We start from the raw sequence: 17,109 nt of genomic DNA on the forward strand, positions 1-17,109 counted from the left end.
GGTAGTGGTAGGGGTAGGTTTTTTTAGGGTTGAATTTGTTGAGGGTTTGTTTTTTTAGGATTTTACCCCAGGAAATAAATAAACTGCCACAGGGGCCGGATTAAACTGACCGGTGGGCTGGATTAGGCCCCCCAAATGGATTATGGACATGCCTGATAAGCGCACGAACAAGATGTAGCATGTGCACCATTTCATGTTTTACTGGAAAACTTTAGGTGACTGTTAACTGGTAGGCTTGGCCTTGGGGGCAAATCCCCCCTTGAATCTGACTTATGACTTCAGCAGTGAGACTACAGAGTGACAGTGTCATCATAATTTCACCATGGCAACCAGCTGCTTCATTTCCACTTACTTGAAAGGCAGGTCATTGAGTATTTATTTTATTTATTTATTTCTGTATGAAATATTTAATAAGTTTTCCATAACTGAACACGTGACCACTCTCTTTCCCTTGGAAATTGACTTGATCCACAGTTACCAAGCATCTAAGAATATAGAAAAGAGCATCCTGATCAGAGGTCAAGTGGGAACCTTGGCACCTCTTACTTAAGCTTTCAAGCTTTCAAGAAATATGTCTTCTTATGTCACAGATGGGTGATAGCAACCTCAATGAGCCTCCCCACGTAAACGTCAACTCTCTAAGCATTAATATAAATGCTGCCTCTTAGAAATAAAGATCTGCTCATGATCAGATCTCAAAACACAATTCCCTTCTTTTCTCTTTTTTTTTATAAAATTTTTATTGGTTTTTCAACATATATTATAAGACATTACAAACAACAATACAAAAACAAACAAACATATAAACATGTATAATTTCATAATCTTTTTTTCTTATACCCAATTTCAATGACTTCCCCATGCCTCCCTTTTCTGCATCCCTGTTTTAAACTTTTTCAACAACCCCTGATCTAAATTACTTATAAATCCCTTTTTTTAACCCTTTTCTTTCCTCTTATCCAATCATTTATCGCTGCAAATCTGCTATGCTTTACCCATGACATTTTAACACTCACTAATTTTACAACAATTTTTAAGATAAAATTTAAATTTCTTCCAATCTTCTTCCACCGTCTCTTTCCCTTGGTCCCGGATTCTGCCCGTCATCTCCGCCAGTCCCATATAGTCAATCACCTTTGTCTGCCACTCTTCCAGCGTGGGTAGTTCTTGTGTCTTCCAATACTTTGCTAATAAAACTCTTGCTGCTGTTGTAGCATACATAAAAAACGTCCTATCTTTCTTTGACACCAATTGGCCTACCATGCCCAGGAGAAAAGCCTCTGGTTTCTTATGAAAGGTACACTTAAGCACCTTCTTAATTTCATTCCTTCTTTTCTCTCCTATTTATTCTGGAGTAAGTCACAACTAAGCCCACTAAAGTTAATGACGCTTGACCAAGCGCTTATCAGGCATGTCCAAAGTCCGTTTTGGGGGCCTAATCCAGCCCACTGGTCAGTTTAATCCGGCACCTGTGGCAGTTTATTTATTTCCTGGGGTAAAATCCTAAAAAAAAAAACCCTCAACAAATTCAACCCTAAAAAATCCTACCCCTACCACTACCCCTACCCCTAATCCTACCCCTAATCCTAACCTTGCAGTTTTTGCACAAATCGGTTTAATCCGGCCGCTGTGGCAGTTTATTTACTGGGACTTCCAAGAGAGATCCTTGCAGCACTGCTGCACCCATGTCTACTTGGAAGTTACAAAAGCACCAAACCCAATGACCCAACTATGACTCCCAGATTCTTGGGGGGGGGGGGGAGCCAGGTGGATGCCATGTGAACTCAGCGATGTGTCAAGTGATGGCGACATACTACCTCCAGGTTCAAAGGCGGCATATTTCTGCATATCAGTTCCTGAGAATCACGAGGGCTGTTGTGGTCAGATTCTGCTTGCAGTTTTTGCACAGGCATCTGTGAGAATGGGATGCTGAACTTGGGCCACTGGCCTGATCCAGGCAGCTTTCTTATGTTACAAAGGAAGACTTCCAAGAGAATACTTTTAATGCAGCACTCCAAGAAATGCTGCAAGTTTCAGAAAGTCACATAATGCACTCCAAAAACAGAAATTTTGAAACCATTTCAGCACTGTGTCATTTTTCTATTTTTCTGCATCTCTTATCTGAACTATGTACTTGAACTATGTTCACATGGCATCCACCTGGCTCCCCCCCACCCAAGAATCTGGGAGCCATAGTTTGGGTCATTGGGTTTAGTGCTTTTGTAACTGGATTTATAATGGGTTTTAGTCAAATAAAACTGCAAGGTTAGGATTAGGGGTAGGATTAGGGGTAGGGGTAGTGGTAGGGGTAGGTTTTTTTAGGGTTGAATTTGTTGAGGGTTTGTTTTTTTAGGATTTTACCCCAGGAAATAAATAAACTGCCACAGGGGCCGGATTAAACTGACCGGTGGGCTGGATTAGGCCCCCCAAATGGACTTTGGACATGCCTGATAAGCGCACGAACAAGATGTAGCATGTGCACCATTTCATGTTTTACTGGAAAACTTTAGGTGACTGTTAACTGGTAGGCAGGGCCTTGGGGGCAAATCCTCCCTTGAATCTGACTTATGACTTCAGCAGTGAGACTACAGAGTGACAGTGTCATCATAATTTCACCATGGCAACCAGCTGCTTCATTTCCACTTACTTGAAAGGCAGGTCATTGAGTATTTATTTTATTTATTTATTTTTGTATGAAATATTTAATAAGTTTTCCATAACTGAACACGTGACCACTTTCTTTCCCTTGGAAATTGACTTGATGATCCACAGTTACCAAGCATCTAAGAATATAGAAAAGAGCATCCTGATCAGAGGTCAAGTGGGAACCTTGGCACCTCTTACTTAAGCTTTCAAGAAATATGTCTTCTTATGTCACAGATGGGTGATAGCAACCTCAATGAGCCTCCCCACGTAAATGTCAACTCTCTAAGCATTAATATAAATGCTCCCTCTCAGAAATAAAGATCTGCTCATGATCAGATCTCAAAACACAATTCCCTTCTTTTCTCTCCTATTTATTCTGGAGTAAGTCACAACTAAGCCCACTAAAGTTAATGACGCTTGACCAAGCGCTTATCAGGTAAAATCCTAAAAAAACAAACCCTCAACAAATTCAACCCTAAAAAAACCTACCCCTACCACTACCACTACCCCTAATCCTACCCCTAATCCTAACCTTGCAGTTTTTGCACAGGTCAGTTTAATCCGGCGGCTGTGGCAGTTTATTTACTGGGACTGGCTCGTGGCTGCTTAGGTTTCTGCCAATGTAGCGGTCCTCTTCTGATCTCCCTACAGTGAAAGGCACACCAGCCAGTGAGCGCTTGGTAGGCAGGGCAGAGGAGTCAGACCCTTAAGTCAGGGACACTGAGAACTTCAAATGTTTTTGTTCCTTCCTCAGAAAGAGAGAAATGGCTACCAAATAAAAATAAATTGGAAAAAACATACTCAAAGAAACTGCAAGTACATAGTTCAGATAAGAGATGCAGAAAAATAGAAAAATGGCACAGTGCTGAAATGGTTTCAAAATTTCTGTTTTTGGAGTGCATTATGTGACTTTCTGAAACTTGCAGCATTTCTTGGAGTGCTGCATTAAAAGTATTCTCTTGGAAGTCTTCCTTTGTAACATAAGAAAGCTGTCTGGATCAGGCCAGTGGCCCAAGTTCAGCATCCCATTCTCACAGATGCCTGTGCAAAAACTGCAAGCAGAATCTGACCACAACAGCCCTCGTGATTCTCAGGAACTGATATGCAGAAATATGCCGCCTTTGAACCTGGAGGTAGTATGTCGCCATCACTTGACACATCGCTGAGTTCACATGGCATCCACCTGGCTCCCCCCCACCCAAGAATCTGGGAGTCATAGTTGGGTCATTGGGTTTGGTGCTTTTGTAACTTCCAAGTAGACATGGGTGCAGCAGTGCTGCAAGGATCTCTCTTGGAAGTCCCAGTAAATAAACTGCCACAGCGGCCGGATTAAACCGACTTGTGCAAAAACTGCAAGGTTGGGATTAGGGGTAGGATTAGGGGTAGGGGTAGTGGTAGGGGTAGGTTTTTCTAGGGTTGAATTTGTTGAGGGTTGTTTTTTTAAGGATTTTACCCCAGGAAATAAATAAACTGCCACAGGGGCCGGATTAAACTGACCGGTGGGCTGGATTAGGCCCCCCAAATGGATTATGGACATGCCTGATAAGCGCACGAACAAGATGTAGCATGTGCACCATTTCATGTTTTACTGGAAAACTTTAGGTGACTGTTAAGTGGTAGGCAGGGCCTTGGGGGCAAATCCCCCCTTGAATCTGACTTATGACTTCAGCAGTGAGACTACAGAGTGACAGTGTCATCATAATTTCACCATGGCAACCAGCTGCTTCATTTCCACTTACTTGAAAGGCAGGTCATTGAGTATTTATTTTATTTATTTATTTCTGTATGAAATATTTAATAAGTTTTCCATAACTGAACACGTGACCACTTTCTTTCCCTTGGAAATTGACTTGATGATCCACAGTTACCAAGCATCTAAGAATATAGAAAAGAGCATCCTGATCAGAGGTCAAGTGGGAACCTTGGCACCTCTTACTTACTTAAGCTTTCAAGAAATATGTCTTCTTATGTCACAGATGGGTGATAGCAACCTCAATGAGCCTCCCCACGTAAACGTCAACTCTCTAAGCATTAATATAAATGCTCCCTCTCAGAAATAAAGATCTGCTCATGATCAGATCTCAAAACACAATTCCCTTCTTTTCTCTTTTTTTTTTATAAAATTTTTATTGGTTTTTCAACATATATTATAAGACATTACAAACAACAATACAAAAACAAACAAACATATAAACATGTATAATTTCATAATCTTTTTTTCTTATACCCAATTTCAATGACTTCCCCATGCCTCCCTTTTCTGCATCCCTGTTTTAAACTTTTTCAACAACCCCTGATCTAAATTACTTATAAATCCCTTTTTTTAACCCTTTTCTTTCCTCTTATCCAATCATTTATCGCTGCAAATCTGCTATGCTTTACCCATGACATTTTAACACTCACTAATTTTACAACAATTTTTAAGATAAAATTTAAATTTCTTCCAATCTTCTTCCACCGTCTCTTTCCCTTGGTCCCGGATTGTGCCCATCATCTCCGCCAGTCCCATATAGTCAATCACCTTTGTCTGCCACTCTTCCAGCGTGGGTAGTTCTTGTGTCTTCCAATACTTTGCTAATAAAACTCTTGCTGCTGTTGTAGCATACATAAAAAACGTCCTATCTTTCTTTGACACCAATTGGCCTACCATGCCCAGGAGAAAAGCCTCTGGTTTCTTATGAAAGGTACACTTAAGCACCTTCTTAATTTCATTCCTTCTTTTCTCTCCTATTTATTCTGGAGTAAGTCACAACTAAGCCCACTAAAGTTAATGACGCTTGACCAAGCGCTTATCAGGCATGTCCAAAGTCCGTTTTGGGGGCCTAATCCAGCCCACTGGTCAGTTTAATCCGGCACCTGTGGCAGTTTATTTATTTCCTGGGGTAAAATCCTAAAAAAAAAAACCCTCAACAAATTCAACCCTAAAAAATCCTACCCCTACCACTACCCCTACCCCTAATCCTACCCCTAATCCTAACCTTGCAGTTTTTGCACAAATCGGTTTAATCCGGCCGCTGTGGCAGTTTATTTACTGGGACTTCCAAGAGAGATCCTTGCAGCACTGCTGCACCCATGTCTACTTGGAAGTTACAAAAGCACCAAACCCAATGACCCAACTATGACTCCCAGATTCTTGGGGGGGGGGGAGCCAGGTGGATGCCATGTGAACTCAGCGATGTGTCAAGTGATGGCGACATACTACCTCCAGGTTCAAAGGCGGCATATTTCTGCATATCAGTTCCTGAGAATCACGAGGGCTGTTGTGGTCAGATTCTGCTTGCAGTTTTTGCACAGGCATCTGTGAGAATGGGATGCTGAACTTGGGCCACTGGCCTGATCCAGGCAGCTTTCTTATGTTACAAAGGAAGACTTCCAAGAGAATACTTTTAATGCAGCACTCCAAGAAATGCTGCAAGTTTCAGAAAGTCACATAATGCACTCCAAAAACAGAAATTTTGAAACCATTTCAGCACTGTGTCATTTTTCTATTTTTCTGCATCTCTTATCTGAACTATGTACTTGAACTATGTTCACATGGCATCCACCTGGCTCCCCCCCACCCAAGAATCTGGGAGCCATAGTTTGGGTCATTGGGTTTAGTGCTTTTGTAACTGGATTTATAATGGGTTTTAGTCAAATAAAACTGCAAGGTTAGGATTAGGGGTAGGATTAGGGGTAGGGGTAGTGGTAGGGGTAGGTTTTTTTAGGGTTGAATTTGTTGAGGGTTTGTTTTTTTAGGATTTTACCCCAGGAAATAAACTGCCACAGGGGCCGGATTAAACTGACCGGTGGGCTGGATTAGGCCCCCCAAATGGACTTTGGACATGCCTGATAAGCGCACGAACAAGATGTAGCATGTGCACCATTTCATGTTTTACTGGAAAACTTTAGGTGACTGTTAAGTGGTAGGCAGGGCCTTGGGGGCAAATCCCCCCTTGAATCTGACTTATGACTTCAGCAGTGAGACTACAGAGTGACAGTGTCATCATAATTTCACCATGGCAACCAGCTGCTTCATTTCCACTTACTTGAAAGGCAGGTCATTGAGTATTTATTTTATTTATTTATTTCTGTATGAAATATTTAATAAGTTTTCCATAACTGAACACGTGACCACTTTCTTTCCCTTGGAAATTGACTTGATGATCCACAGTTACCAAGCATCTAAGAATATAGAAAAGAGCATCCTGATCAGAGGTCAAGTGGGAACCTTGGCACCTCTTACTTACTTAAGCTTTCAAGAAATATGTCTTCTTATGTCACAGATGGGTGATAGCAACCTCAATGAGCCTCCCCACGTAAACGTCAACTCTCTAAGCATTAATATAAATGCTCCCTCTCAGAAATAAAGATCTGCTCATGATCAGATCTCAAAACACAATTCCCTTCTTTTCTCTTTTTTTTTTATAAAATTTTTATTGGTTTTTCAACATATATTATAAGACATTACAAACAACAATACAAAAACAAACAAACATATAAACATGTATAATTTCATAATCTTTTTTTCTTATACCCAATTTCAATGACTTCCCCATGCCTCCCTTTTCTGCATCCCTGTTTTAAACTTTTTCAACAACCCCTGATCTAAATTACTTATAAATCCCTTTTTTTAACCCTTTTCTTTCCTCTTATCCAATCATTTATCGCTGCAAATCTGCTATGCTTTACCCATGACATTTTAACACTCACTAATTTTACAACAATTTTTAAGATAAAATTTAAATTTCTTCCAATCTTCTTCCACCGTCTCTTTCCCTTGGTCCCGGATTGTGCCCATCATCTCCGCCAGTCCCATATAGTCAATCACCTTTGTCTGCCACTCTTCCAGCGTGGGTAGTTCTTGTGTCTTCCAATACTTTGCTAATAAAACTCTTGCTGCTGTTGTAGCATACATAAAAAACGTCCTATCTTTCTTTGACACCAATTGGCCTACCATGCCCAGGAGAAAAGCCTCTGGTTTCTTATGAAAGGTACACTTAAGCACCTTCTTAATTTCATTCCTTCTTTTCTCTCCTATTTATTCTGGAGTAAGTCACAACTAAGCCCACTAAAGTTAATGACGCTTGACCAAGCGCTTATCAGGCATGTCCAAAGTCCGTTTTGGGGGCCTAATCCAGCCCACTGGTCAGTTTAATCTGGCACCTGTGGCAGTTTATTTATTTCCTGGGGTAAAATCCTAAAAAAAACAACCCTCAACAAATTCAACCCTAAAAAATCCTACCCCTACCCCTACCACTACCCCTAATCCTACCCCTAATCCTAACCTTGCAGTTTTTGCACAAATCGGTTTAATCCGGCCGCTGTGGCAGTTTATTTACTGGGACTTCCAAGAGAGATCCTTGCAGCACTGCTGCACCCATGTCTACTTGGAAGTTACAAAAGCACCAAACCCAATGACCCAACTATGACTCCCAGATTCTTGGGGGGGGGGAGCCAGGTGGATGCCATGTGAACTCAGCGATGTGTCAAGTGATGGCGACATACTACCTCCAGGTTCAAAGGCGGCATATTTCTGCATATCAGTTCCTGAGAATCACGAGGGCTGTTGTGGTCAGATTCTGCTTGCAGTTTTTGCACAGGCATCTGTGAGAATGGGATGCTGAACTTGGGCCACTGGCCTGATCCAGGCAGCTTTCTTATGTTACAAAGGAAGACTTCCAAGAGAATACTTTTAATGCAGCACTCCAAGAAATGCTACAAGTTTCAGAAAGTCACATAATGCACTCCAAAAACAGAAATTTTGAAACCATTTCAGCACTGTGTCATTTTTCTATTTTTCTGCATCTCTTATCTGAACTATGTACTTGCAGTTTCTTTGAGTAGGTTTTTTCCAATTTATTTTTATTTGGTAGCCATTTCTCCCTTTCTGAGGAAGGAACAAAAACATTTGAAGTTCTCAGTGTCCCTGACTTAAGGGTCTGACTCCTCTGCCCTGCCTACCAAGCGCTCACTGGCTGGTGTGCCTTTCACTGTAGGGAGATCAGAAGAGGACCGCTACATTGGCAGAAACCTAGGCAGCCACGAGCTTGCTATTCAGACACAAGGATATTGTTTTAGTCATTTATTCTTATTTTTAATTACTTGGCACCACAGGCAGCTCTCTCAAAAAATGGCAAAGGCTACAATCCCACCTACATGGGAGGAAGCCCCACTGAATTCAGTAGGACTTACTTCCAAGTAGACATGGGTGCAGCAGTGCTGCAAGGATCTCTCTTGGAAGTCCCAGTAAATAAACAGCCACAGCGGCCGGATTAAACCGACCTGTGCAAAAACTGCAAGGTTAGGATTAGGGGTAGGGTGGGGGTAGGGGTAGGTTTTTTTAGGGTTGAATTTGTTGAGGGTTGTTTTTTTTAGGATTTTACCCCAGGAAATAAATAAACTGCCACAGGTGCCGGATTAAACTGACCAGTGGGCTGGATTAGGCCCCCAAAATGGACGTTCAGCATCCCATTCTCACAGATGCCTCTGCAAAAACTGCAAGCAGAATCTGACCACAACAGCCCTCGTGATTCTCAGGAACTGATATGCAGAAATATGCAGCCTTTGAACCTGGAGGTAGTATGTCGCCATCACTTGACACATCGCTGAGTTCACATGGCATCCACCTGGCTCCCCCCCCCCAAGAATCTGGGAGTCATAGTTGGGTCATTGGGTTTAGTGCTTTTGTAACTGGATTTATAATGGGTTTTAGTCAAATACAATAAATGACTGATTGATTGATTGATTGACTGATGAAAAAGTGTTTTTTTCCTGAGATGCTAACTTTCTCTCTGCATGTCATTCCTTCAACAGCTTCCTGTGCAAAGATAAGGCTTGCTTTCATTGCTCTGTTCATTTGTGTGTTGGACTAGTGTTGTGTGGAGGGAAATGTAACTACTGGGCTGAAAAATGTCCCCCTCCTGCCCCTTTGGGTTTCCGGTGTGGACTTCACAGATATTGGCACAACTTGTGTGTGTGTGTGTTGGCTGCTGAGCTGTGCTCACCATTGTGAGGGCTGAGGGAGTGATGGTGATGCCTCCCCAGCTGCTGCCATTGTCCGTGGGTTGATTGTGATGTGACAGAAATATTTGGCTGCTGAGCGGGTATAAATGTGGGCCAAGGCGCAAGCCTCAGCAGTTGCCCTCCCCAGAGAGAAATGGGCAGCTCAGTGGCACTCAGCCCAGGTGGTCTCCTGTCCCGTGGCGGCAAGCTGGCAAGTGGAAGGAGGCAATTGCCCGGTGCTGGGATGCTGTGGAGCAAGGAGAAGGCAAGTACAAAGATTACTTGCTGGTGGGATCGCTACTTGAAGCTGGTTGGTGTCTGGCAATGGACCTGGCGAGGGTGCAGCTGGTGGATGGTTGTCAGAAGAGTTTGCATTCAGGCTAGTGGATGTTGTGAGGCTACGCTGGCTGAGATGGGTGCAAACTGGTTTGGAAGCCTTGTTTGTTAACAGGCAGCCAAACAGAGGAGGAATCTGGGGGGACGCTGTCGGGTGTTGGCCATCCCACTCACCTGTTTGCCTTTGCCTTACAGGGATGTCTGGAGCCGGTGAGGTTTTCCCCAAGTCCAGTCTTAAAAGTCATCAAGAGAACCGCAGGACATCCCTATTGACATCGGAGAAGTGAACGTGAAATACTGGCAGTGAGGAATGGGCAAGGCCTTGGCCATACTTGAGAGAAAGAGCTTTGAAGGGAGACTGCAGGCAGACATCTGCTGCATTGCAAGCGATGGGGCAGTGGGGAGAGAGAAGAAAATGAGGGAGGGAACATTAGGCCACATAGGCGCACCATTGGAACTGCTATGAAGTCACTTTAAACAGGCATGGCTTCCCCTCAGGGATTCTCGTAACTGTAGGTGGTTAAGGGGACGGAGACTTGTTACGGTGCTTAAGGATTAGGATTAGGGGTAGGATTAGGGGTAGGGGTAGGGGTAGGGTTCCCTTCTTGCCAGGGAACTCTGGGAATTGTAGCTCTAGTTAAGGGTTAAGGGTTAGAGTTAGGGTTAGCGTCAGGGGCAGGGGTAGGGTTGGGGTTCCCTTGGCAGGGAACTCTGGGAATTGTAGCTCTAGTTAGGGGGCAGGGTTGGGGTTAGGGTTCCCTTTTTGCCAGGGAACTCTGGGAATTGTAGCTGTAGATAGGGGGCAGGGTTAGGGTTCCCTTCTTGCCAGGGAACTCTGGGAATTGTAGCTCTAGTTAAGGCTTAAGGGTTAGGGTTAGAGTTAGGGATAGCGTCAGGGGTGGGGGTGGGGGTGGGGGTAGGGGTAGGGGTAGAGGTAGGGTTCCCTTCTTGGCAGGGAACAGGGGGCCCCCTAACAACTCTCGGCACCCTTTTCCAACTATAGCTCCCAGAGTCTTTGGGGGTGTTTAAGCCATGAGTGTTTAAAGCGGCTTCATAGCGCATTAAATGGTGTGGATGTGGCCGTGGCCTCCCTCACCCCATTGCCTTTTACTAATGAAGAATCGAAAGGATTAAGACACTCAGCCCAGGCGGTCTCCTGGCCCGTGGCGGCAAGCTGGCAAGCGGAAGAAGGCAATTGCTCGGTGCTGGGATGCTGTGGAGCAAGGAGAAGGCAAGTACAAAGATTACTTGCTGGTGGGATCGCTACTTGAAGCTGGTTGATGTCTGGCAATGGACCTGGCGAGGGTGCAGCTGGGGGATGGTTGTCAGAAGAGTTTGCATTCAGGCTAGTGGATGTTGTGAGGCTATGCTGGCTGAGATGGGTGCAAACTGGCTTGGAAGCCTTGTTTGTTAACAGGCAGGCAAACAGAGGAGGAATCTGGGGGGACGCTGTCGGGTGTTGGCCATCCCACTCACCTGTTTGCCTTTGCCTTACAGGGATGTCTGGAGCCGGTGAGGTTTTCCCCAAGTCCAGTCTTAAAAGTCTTCAAGAGAACCGCAGGACATCCCTATTGACATCGGAGAAGTGAACGTGAAATACTGGCAGTGAGGAATGGGCAAGGCCTTGGCCATACTTGAGAGAAAGAGCTTTGAAGGGAGACTGCAGGCAGACATCTGCTGCATTGCAAGCGATGGGGCAGTGGGGAGAGAGAAGAAAATGAGGGAGGGAACATTAGGCCACATTAGGTGCACCACTGGAACTGCTATGAAGTCACTTTAAACAGGCATGGCTTCCCCTCAGGGATTCTGGGAACTGTAGGTGGTTAAGGGGACGGAGACTTGTTACGGTGCTTAAGTATTAGGATTAGGATTAGTGGTAGGATTAGGGGTAGGGTGGGGTTAGGGGTAGGGGTAGGGTTCCCTTCTTGCCAGGGAACTCTGGGAATTGTAGCTCTAGTTAAGGGTTAAGGGTTAGAGTTAGGGTTAGCATCAGGGGCAGGGGTAGGGTTGGGGTTCCCTTGGCAGGGAACTCTGGGAATTGTAGCTGTAGATAGGGGGCAGGGTTAGGGTTAGGGTTCCCTTTTTGCCAGGGAACTCTGGGAATTGTAGCTGTAGATAGGGGGCAGGGTTAGGGTTCCCTTCTTGCCTGGGAACTCTGGGAATTGTAGCTGTAGATAGGGGGCAGGGTTAGGGTTCCCTTCTTGCCAGGGAACTCTGGGAATTGTAGCTCTAGTTAAGGCTTAAGGGTTAGCGTTAGGGTTAGAGTTAGGGTTAGCGTCAGGGGTAGGGGTGGGGGTGGGGGTAGGGGTAGCGGTAGAGGTAGGGTTCCCTTCTTGGCAGGGAACAGGGGGTCCCCTAACAACTCTCGGCACCCTTTTCCAACTATAGCTCCCAGAGTCTTTGGGGGTGTTTAAGCCATGAGTGTTTAAAGCGGCTTCATAGTGCGTTAAAGGGTGTGGATGTGGCCGTGGCCTCCCTCACCCCATTGCCTCTTATTAATGAAGAATCGAAAGGATTTCCCAATTCAAATCTCTCGGAAACAGGAAACAGAAAGAAGAAAGACTTTGTATCTCAAGCTATTTTGGAAGGTCTTAACTTGAAATGCCAATAAAGGTATTTTTATTGTATTGTGTTGTATAGTGTTGTGATTAACATGGGAAGTAGGGTGGTAAAATACGTTTGTCTTTCTGCATGCGTTTATAGTAGGCATTTTGCACTCACCTGAACCCTTGCAGGGAAAGGGACAGGGCACAATGGGAAAGGGTGGGGCAACCGGGCTGCTTAAAGCACACCCCTTTTCCAACGGAAGCACCATGGGGGGTGGGCCCTTCGAGAGAGAACAACAGAACAGAACACAGAACAAAGAAGACGGAAGTGGCGCACAGTTCCTTCTGTTCCCTCTCTTCCAAAGAATGGAATGTCAACACACAGAGTATGTGATCCAGTAGTCTCACACACTCTGCAGCACGGGAGAAAATGAAACTCCGGACATCCAGCACCCGCTTCTCTGCTTCTCTTGAACTCTTTGACTGTAACCCTGTCCAATCTTTTTTCAAAGAGGGCCAGATTTGATGAAGTGAAGGTCCGTAAGGGCCGCCGAAACAGGCACCCCAAGTTGTTAACCTTTTTTTAGGGTTGAATTTGTTGAGGGTTTGTTTTTTTTAGGATTTTACCCCAGGAAATAAATAAACTGCCACAGGGGACGGATTAAACTGACCAGTGGGCTGGATTAGGCCCCCCAAATGGACTTTGGACATGCCTGATAAGCGCACGAACAAGATGTAGCGTGTGCACCATTTCATGTTTTACTGGAAAACTTTAGGTGACTGTTAACTGGTAGGCAGGGCCTTGGGGGCAAATCCCCCCTTGAATCTGACTTATGACTTCAGCAGTGAGACTACAGAGTGACAGTGTCATCATAATTTCACCATGGCAACCAGCTGCTTCATTTCCACTTACTTGAAAGGCAGGTCATTGAGTATTTATTTTATTTTATTTATTTTTGTATGAAATATTTATTAAGTTTTCCATAACTGAACACGTGGCCACTTTCTTTCCCTAGGAATTGCATCCCTAGCATTGCATCCTCCCCCCAGCCCCTCCCCAAAGCTTGCTGCCCCCCTAAGGCGTTTTGCACTCACCTGAACCCTTGCAGGGAAAGGAGCAGGGGACAATGGGAAGGGGCGTGGTGACCAGTCTGTTTAAACCACACCCCTTTTCCAACAGAAGCGGCAAGGCACCCCCTTCTCTGCTTCTCTTGAATTCTTTGACTTTATGGGGACAAGCACAATTACTGGAAAGAGATTGTTGGTAAGACATGGCTCAAAGTAAAGCAATGGGCTGGCACTGAAGCCAGTTAGGCTGCTTTACACTGACATAATGCACACTTTAGAGAGTTCCAACAACAGTTTCCCTATTCTCATGAAGAAAAGATGCCCAAAGAGTTCAAATGATGCTTCTCCATAACAGGGTTGCGCATTGTTGGTTACATTTTGACAGCAATAATATGAAGATTTACAAAACATAAGAAAAGATCCCTGCCTGATCAGACTAGAGACCTATCTGGTTCAGCGTTCTGTTTCAACAACGGCCACCTAGATGCCTACGGGAAGCCCACAAGTTGGGCATGAACACAATAGTGCTCATTTCAATGCAGCCACTACATATGACTCCTCCACAGTATGTTAAAATTGTTACTAAAATCACCCCCTTACTGTACCTAAAGCAAATTTGTGGAGGTGTACTTGTAAGTTCTGTGGGAGCGATTCCATTATCAAAGGAATGACCGCTCCCCGCTTAAAAACGGGGGGCGCCCTTTGCGTGGACGCGTGCAGCCCCTGGATCTGGAGCGGCTCCAATAACTTAGGCTTGGCCTTGCCTTCCCTCAGGTGGGATACCTGGAGGTCCCTGCCTACCTCAGTCATTTGCCCAATCCCACCTGGGGGAAAGCGTTGCCAAGGAGACCAGGCCAGGTAGGGGAGGGATTACCTGCCCACACAATAGAGGGAGGATCTTACCTGGGAATCCTCACTTGGCTCCAGAGCTTCTCCCACCCTACCCACCCTCAGTTAATGTCTTATTTTGAAGGTTAACTTTTCTTCACAGGTTTCGCAGATTAACTTTTCTTCACAGGTATGCGGGCGCTGCTACGTAAGGTCGCTGTCAAAGGGCCGGAAAGGAATTTCCCTGCATTGGCAGGTTTCGCCATTCCCGTAGCAAAACGTCACAACTTTGGCGGTATCAGGCCTTGGGCGGAATCCTTTAGTCCATCTTCCTCTTTGCGGCGGCGATACCAGGGTTCCCCGTTAAAGGGGTTTTCTGAAGGGAGGCTTTGACCGTACGCCGAAAGGTCGTCATTGCTCTCCCCTGCGGCGGCGGCGTAACGGGGGCGGCTATCTCTGCTTGAACATATGTTCTCCAGAGCTGGCCCATCCCCCCCCCCCACTGGATAACCCTGAAGCTCCCTAGGTCCCGGCTGGGGACTGGGGAGGGAGAACGCCCAATGCCTGAGCCAAGGTCTACCCACATTTGAAATTCAATAAAGTTGTGGCCAATTTAATCCCATAGCACGTTGTCTCGAGTCGTTATTCCGCATGACGGGGGGACCGCGGGGGATCTGGGGACTCCGCCTGTCCACGCAATATATGTTCCTGAGTATGTTTGCCTGACTGAAAGGTGTCCTGGAAGTCTGATTTAGGCCTCTTACTTGTCTGGATGGAGGACAGAGAAGGGTGAGTAAGCATGTGCAGAAATTAGCCTCCAATACACATTAAGATCTATGTTAGTAGTTCCACCCCCTTTTGCCTCGGCCCCACCCACTACTGTACAGGCATTTATTTTGTCTTTTTATCTCTTATTTATATGCTATGAACCACCCTGAGAACTACAGATGAATACAGGTACACAAATTTGTTTGTTCGTTTGTTTGTTTGGTGGCTGTTTGAAGATTGCCTGAAAGGGAATGTGGCCCTGGTTAAAAACCAAAATAATATCAGGAGCTACAGTTAAAGCAGAGGCAAATGTGGTCATTCGCTTGAGTGAAATAATCAAGAAACTTCAAACAATACCCCCTCCCTCTGAAATTATTTCCCTCTGTGCACTCTCTCTCTCTCTCTCTCTCTCATATGCACGCAGAAAGAAAGAGAGAGTGAGAGAGATAGATAGATAGAAGGAAGGAAGGAAGGAAGGAAGGAAGGAAGAAGGAAGGAAGGAAGGATGGGCCTACTCAGAAAGTACCATCAAGCATATGAAAGCTCTGAGTAACATTCAGTTAATGGAGAAATAACTTCTCCCAGGAAGCAAAGACTTCTTCGCTGCTCTTATCCAAAACTAGCCAAGCCTCCCAGCAGCTGTTCTTGCTGCATTTGCAGTTTGCACATCTGATTCATACTCCCAGAAGGATACACTATTGATTAAAGATTAAAACATGATCTGGGGTTCTACTGGGCAAACTCAAAGAAACCCAGATGGAACTTCTTTTTTTTTGCTGGGAGATATGGGAATTTCAAGAGCAGATGTGACAAGAAACAGATTCTGCAAAGGCCTCCAGGTAATTCTAGCTTGTGTGTCATCGTCCCCCGCCCCCATATTTTTCACTGAGATCAACCCATTATGTGCAACCCTTTCAAAAACTCTACTTTTCTTCAACACACATGCACACAAATATTGAGACATTCCTAGACTTTCAAAAGGTATCTCTACTATTATGTCTAATATCTGGCTTCCTCTAATAGCAGACTATACCTTCAAATCACTCTTCAGGGACTTGCTTTCACTTAAGACTTGACATTCTCTTATTGCTTATTTCAGAAGCGGCTCAATTTAGACCTAGTAAGAAAAGCAGAACAGTTACTCACCATTGTGTTTTAGTCAAGTTCACAATAAGGGAAAGTGGCTTTCAGGAAAGCCACGATGCTGCCCAAAAGCATACATTTAGCTTTGAGTTAAGTATCTCTCTCTCTCTCTCTCTCTCTCTCTCTCTCTCTCTCTCTCTCTGGCATCATTGAGCAAAAGAGATGAAATTATGAAAGAATTGTGTGCTAAGAGGCCCAATAATAACCATTCCATTATGGCTTTATCTTCCTAATCAGCACCTTAAAAAAAAGCTTTTTATGGTTGTTGCAGTGGGGAGCAGAGAAAAGAGAAGATGCCCCCGAGAGATGTTCAGGAAAACTAAGACCTTCCGTGTACCTCGCTATCATGCTCTGCTTTGAGCTCTATTGCAATTATCTCTGTAAATCAGCTGGTGGCAGCTTTTGCCCAGCTCCTTCAAAGTGGCACTCTTTTTGCCTTCACTCTTATGTACCTTCATTTCCCCCTTCTGTGACATCGTCACATAGCCAGACCTCATTTTGCGACCTCCTTTGGAATTCTCTTTTTACTTCAATTCAGTTTTTACTTCAAACCATCATTCTTCTTGCCCCTGCTCTCAATTCACTTTGCTTTTTACAATGTGACATCATCACATGGCCAAAAGTTATTTTATGCGACAATGTCGTTGTTTCTACAAAGAGGACTGAAGTTAAAATTTTAAAATACGGTATGGAATTATTTAGCTGAGAAAGCCGTAAACATTAGTGAACAGTCATGAAAGTGTACACTTTTTATTATCTTTGAAGAAACACTTTGCCCTCACCCAAGTCT

The 17,109-nt window shown here is 44.6% G+C and overlaps 2 long non-coding RNA genes across 3 annotated transcripts in view; one reads left to right on the top strand and one right to left on the bottom strand.

The window, feature by feature from the left end:
* Positions 1–9,981: 9,981 nt before the first annotated feature.
* Positions 9,982–17,109, bottom strand: part of LOC128407027 (uncharacterized) — a 29,726-nt gene continuing 22,598 nt past the window's right edge. For both annotated transcript variants that reach the window (XR_008328685.1, XR_008328686.1), the window contains exons 2-5: positions 16,210–16,293; positions 13,608–13,759; positions 11,443–11,534; positions 9,982–10,232 (exon numbers count right to left, since the gene is read on the bottom strand). This is a non-coding gene — a long non-coding RNA (uncharacterized LOC128407027). The remainder of the gene's footprint in view (positions 10,233–11,442; positions 11,535–13,607; positions 13,760–16,209; positions 16,294–17,109) is intronic.
* LOC128407026 (uncharacterized) lies at positions 11,523–12,593 on the top strand. The gene is made up of 2 exons (XR_008328684.1): positions 11,523–11,839; positions 12,145–12,593. It is a non-coding gene; the product is annotated as an uncharacterized LOC128407026 (long non-coding RNA).

This window comes from Podarcis raffonei, chromosome Z (genome assembly GCF_027172205.1).
Source record: "Podarcis raffonei isolate rPodRaf1 chromosome Z, rPodRaf1.pri, whole genome shotgun sequence".
Classification (NCBI taxonomy): Eukaryota; Metazoa; Chordata; class Lepidosauria; order Squamata; family Lacertidae; genus Podarcis; species Podarcis raffonei.